Source organism: Suricata suricatta, chromosome 5, assembly GCF_006229205.1.
Source record: "Suricata suricatta isolate VVHF042 chromosome 5, meerkat_22Aug2017_6uvM2_HiC, whole genome shotgun sequence".
NCBI classification, from domain to species: Eukaryota; Metazoa; Chordata; class Mammalia; order Carnivora; family Herpestidae; genus Suricata; species Suricata suricatta.
The window spans coordinates 146,431,439-146,436,929 of record NC_043704.1 but is presented as its reverse complement, the minus strand read 5'-3'; positions in this window follow the sequence as shown (position 1 = coordinate 146,436,929).

Below are 5,491 nucleotides of genomic sequence, written 5' to 3'. Positions count from 1 at the left end.
CTGGCTCACTCAATGGAGTGATAATCCTTGCCTGAGGCAGACAGAAAACTTGGCGGGCCCTGACAGGTCCTCCCTTTAAAACTGATTTTTAAAAAGCTCCTATTAGGCAAGGAATGGACCCTGCCTGGCTTGGGTTGGAGGCCTGCCAAACCTTCTTACCCGTCATGGGCAAACTCAGAAGCATATGTCGGAGCGCCTGGCTTGGGTTGATAGGATGGTAAGGCCTCTCTTACCTGTCATTGACTAAAGCTCAGGTCATGATCTCGTAATTCACGAGTTCGAGCCCCACATTGGGCTCTGTGCTGACAGCTCAAAGCCTGGAGCCTGCTTCGGATTTTGTGTCACCCCTGGTTTGGCCCCTCCTCTGCTCACACTCTCAGAGTCTCTCTCTCCCACTCTCTCTTTCTCTCTCTGCCCCTCTCCTGCTTGCACATATTCTCTCTCTCAAAAAATAAATAAATAAACGTAAATAAATAAATAAATGGTGAGAACACTTTTCCTTTAAGGCTCAGAAAAAAGAATCTGTTCTCATTAGGGCTTTGAGATGATTTTCCAATAGTTCCCAGCATCCGTTTTTGTTTCAAGTTCAAATCTTTCTCATCTGCGCTCTGTGGGGTTTCTTAACCTCCAATCTTCTCTAAAAAGAAAAAGGAAGAAAGAAAGGTTTGCAGCTGTGCTGTGTCAGGAGTGGCAAAAGCTGGGGTCTCTGGTGCCTGGGCGCTGAGGGCACAGTGCCAGTGGCAGGCGTCCCACACTCTTCTGTATTAGACAATCGTGGCCCACCGCACGTCCTGCTGGACGGTGGACGCGACCCCGCACCAGGCTGCGCTCTCCAAGACCAGATGAACCCGCTCCGCCTGCGAAGCTCAGGGAGGCTTTGATGCTTGTGTCCGTGATGTGATTTGTTTTGTTTCACTGCTTTATTCCATTTTGCTCTCAGTGTCGGCACAGAAGGAGTCAAGAGAGGTCAGGTATTGAGCAAACAGGAGGAGACACAGATCTGAACGGGGGTGAAGCCTGAAACTGGATTGGAGGGACAATCAGGACCAAACCCCGCAGGCATTGTGGGGGTACACAGGCCCAGACCTCCCGACTTCACCAGCGACCTGCTGGAGGACAGTCACGTCCCAATGCAGGGGCTGGAGGATGGGGGCGTGCAGGGCTGAGGAGGGAGAAGGTGAGGCAGAGAGACCCGAAGGTCCTGGAATTCATATTCAAAATAAGGCAGCTATTTGTGTGTGTGCGTGTGCGTGTGTGTGTGTGTGTGTGAAATTTGAATCATGGTTTTTACTAAACATCCATCACCCCAATAAGAATGGCCCGAGGAATGCCTGGGTGGTTCAGGTCATTATCTCAAGGTTCATGGGTTCAAGCCCCACCTCCGGCTGTGTGCTGACAGCTCAGAGCCTGGAGTTTGCTTTGGATTCTGTGTCTCCTTCTCTCTCTGCCCCTCCTCTGCTCACTCTCTGTCTCTGTCTCTCTCTCAAAAAAATAAATAAATAAACATTTAAAAAATTATTTAATGAATGGCCCGAGAAAACAGATGGTTGTGAGAGCAGCTAAGGGCCATATTGTTATCCCTGTACCCTCCAAGTGTTTACTGTGTTAATAGACTTGAAACCATCCATGTTTGTGTCACCATAGTGCTGTCACAAGACTCCCCACCTTCTTGTGGTTCTGTCTCCTTGGCACATGGAGACTGCTGCTCATTCTCCTGTGTTCGTGAGCAAGTAAGTCAGGAAGCACCTCTGTCTGTGCAAATATGTCCTCTATTGTAAAATATCTGAACTAATATGGGGTTTACATTTCTGTGAAGAAATGAGTGTGTTTACCTGTCTGTAACAGGGACACCGGCAAAAACACCACCACGTGGATAGTGCCATCTGGCTCATTGTTTCAGCCCCACGAACTGTTTCTAAGCCGGAGAAAAACTCACGGGCAGGAAAATCACCCATTTTCCCAAGAACGAGGACGCTCCCCTGTCTTTTTCGAGTGTTTTACATTTTTTGAACTACAAGAACGAGGTCGCATTTCCAAATGAAATGTACAAGCCAATTTCATCCTTTTCAAAAGAGAGAGGAGTTACTTAAGGTGCTTAATAGTAATGTGATAGAGAGCAATGACTTGAGACCGGGGGGGGAAAAGCAGCCATTTAAATTGGACATTAAGAAAATTTCACTCGAAGCGAGGGCAATTATGCAATGAAATCATTTCCTAAGGGAGAAACAGTGAGACACCATTAAAAGAGTTGTTTAAAGGGGAGTTAGATAAACACACTTGCAGCCGAATCTGCTGGCGGATCATTCGATGATTTATTGCCGTACTGCGCCTGCCCGTCATCCTCGCCGTGACACCAGGCTCGCTAAGCTCGCTTTCCATCGGGAAAGGGTCCGCGCTGTACCAGAGGACTATGTCTGAATTCCGCTTTCTTTTAGGTAAAGATATAAAGCTCTAGGGGGAAATGTAAAGCTCTAAGGGAACCACAGGGGCTTCTATTGTTCATGCTCTTCTCTGTGCCAGACAGTGTCCTAGGTTTTTCTTGACACCGACATACCCCCCACCACACCCGCATCTACATCCATTATCTATCATCTATCCATCTGTCTCTCTCTATATGGATCCAATCTTATTCACACCTTCAAGCCACTAATTGAATGATTTGTTCAAGTTGATGGATCGATTGGCTGTTAATCAGTTGGAATTACTTGGCATGAGGAGGTATGATATGATCACTCCTTCACCCCTACATATTGCCGTGCAGGGAGCGAAAGATGGAAAAAGCATCTTTTACATGATGTCAGAACGCTTGCATTTGAATCCCAGCAGCCCTGCCCCCAGACCCCACCACCCCAACACACACACACACACACACACACACACTCACACGCACACGCACATGCACACTTACCAGGATCTGTGCAAGTCTCTTTATCTCTTGCAGGGTTTTACACTCTACATTTGTGAACAGAAGGGCAAGATGCCATATTGGCTGAATGGTGTTCAGATATCGACATTAAGCCAAAGTTTTTAGTGCAACTTTGTATGTAATTCTAAATGAACAATATGCTGCCACATTGACCTGAACCCCCCGCTGAAGTTCTCACTATTAAGGTACTTTCTGGAAACCTATGCATTTCTGTGGGTATTTAAATGTTTCTCCTACACTCTCTAGAGGGGTCCTCCTAGGAGAATCTCTCACTGGAATCTCATTTTCTGACCTTGTTGTCCCCCATTCATTCAGGCAAAGGGGCACTCACACCCCCCACTCAGCCGCCTTCAGTGTGCGCTACACCTGGACCATGCCTCATCCTTGCTCGGATTGAGCCCCACCTTGGGACAATCCCAAAATACAGCGCTTATCACCAGCCTCACTTAACACTACCAGTGGGGACGGACACGCACTGCCCAAGTAGGGGCTCAGCTTCCTGTGGAATGAGGATCCAGAAGTGCTCTAGCCATTGAAAACATACACAGTTATTTTCCTTTGCTTTTGAAAAAAATTTTTGGTCCTCAAGTTCTGTGTGAGTCTCCCATCACCGTTACACAAAATGCCACAAACTGGGGAGCCTCAAACAACAAAAATATAGTCCTGCACAGTTCTGGAGGCTAAGAGTCCCAAACCAAGGTATGGGTAGAATCACATACCTCCAAAGCCTCTTAGGGAAAAGGCTTCCTTACTTCTTTCAGGTTCTAGTATCCCCAGGTGACCCTTGGCCTGGGGTAGCTTAGCTCTGATCTCTGCCTCTGTCTTCTTCACATGGCTGTCTGTCTGTTATCCGTGTCTCTGTCTCAGTGTCTGTGTCTTTTCTCCCCTCCTAAGGACACTTATCAGAGGAGTTAAGGCCTACTCAACTACCTGATCTTAACTTGATTATATCCACAAAGACCCTATTTCCATATAAGGTCACATTCACAGGTCCCGATATTAGGACTTGAGCATATCTCTTTGGGGGCCATAGTTTAACCCATAACATACCCAAAACCTGAGGTCTCAAACTACAGCCTGTAGAGAAATACACAAAAGGTAATATTTATATAAATTTGAAAACATTCCAAATAAGTCAATGTGTAGCTTATGAATGTGGATAAAGTATAATTTAAAATATGCACATAAATATGCATGCAGGCTAGTGGTTCATTCTAGGGAAAAGAGGGTGAAGAACTAAAGGGTCTATTTGCCCAAGAAGCTTCAGTGAGATCTGAAATATAAAAACTGACATAAATTAAAAAACTGATTTCACAACACATCGATGATTGTTTCAAAATGTGTTCTCTATAGTTGCCTAATAGCTTGACATTTCAAAGTAAAAAGTATTTCAAGACACAGGGATAACAGCATTTTGCTGTCGTGTGTTTATTTTATGGTTTTACCTGAATTTGGCAAAGGTTCATAACTGAGAAAGAGTCTACATTTCTTCTTATACACACTATAGCGTATTAAAAAAGTACATTTTGGTACTAGGTATGAGTAGTGCCAGCATTTTATTTTTGCCTGTGTCAGGAAAAGAGCTGTGTCACAAAGTCATCTGGATACTAGCTACTTATTTGGATGTTGTGACATTCTCAGCAAAGAAAGCAGAAGGAAAGCCATGTGAATGGAAGAAAAAATGTGTGTGTGTGTGTGTGTGTGTGTGTGTGTGTGCGCGCGCGCACGTGCCCATGTGAGTGCACAGGCCTGGACATGCTCAAGTGACCTCAGGTTGCGGATTATTTGCTTAAATGAGTAAAATTTGATTTCCCAGAACTGTTGGGTGTTTGGGTGTTGTTGGTACTTTTGGTTTTGTGTGATACCACATCTGTAATTTTTATTGTAAAATAAATAACTAGCATTTACGGCACTTATTGAATACCAACACTAAATGCTAGTTGAAAAACGGAATTAACCATATTTAAAATAGTCCTAAAATAAACATGCTTCTTCAAGGTCCTGATGACTTTTATTGATACACCCAAATGTCCTCAAGTGAAGCTGATTTGAAAGTCCTAAGTAATTTCTTCAACGATAGGCAAGTTAACTGATGTTTTGGGCTTGAGTTTCCTTATCTCAGAAAGGTATCATTAAACTTAAACACTGTTTATTCTTCTCCTTTCCACAAGATTTCGTACATCGCTATAGCAGTAGGAAATCATTGAATTGTAAACTCTCACATATAACAAGACTGCAGAGAGCATTTAATGCTAACAGAGGCCCCTCAGGGTGAATTTCGATAGCTCATAGTGAGTGTCAGCACTGCAGCCCCGATGTTCTCATTTCTATCTCAGTATTTATTCCTTCTAAAATGAATTCACTTCATTATTTTCCCTCTGTGGGAAAACAGTAACATCATCTCATCATCGGTCTCAAAATTTGTTATTCACAGTGCCTCACTTAAATGAAAAAAAAAATCAAAAGACACACAAGGAGAATAAAAAGAAAAGAATCAGATAACAGAAGCAAGCCCAAAAGATAAATAAGATATAGGAGTAGCTGAGGGAATTTAAAATGGCTATC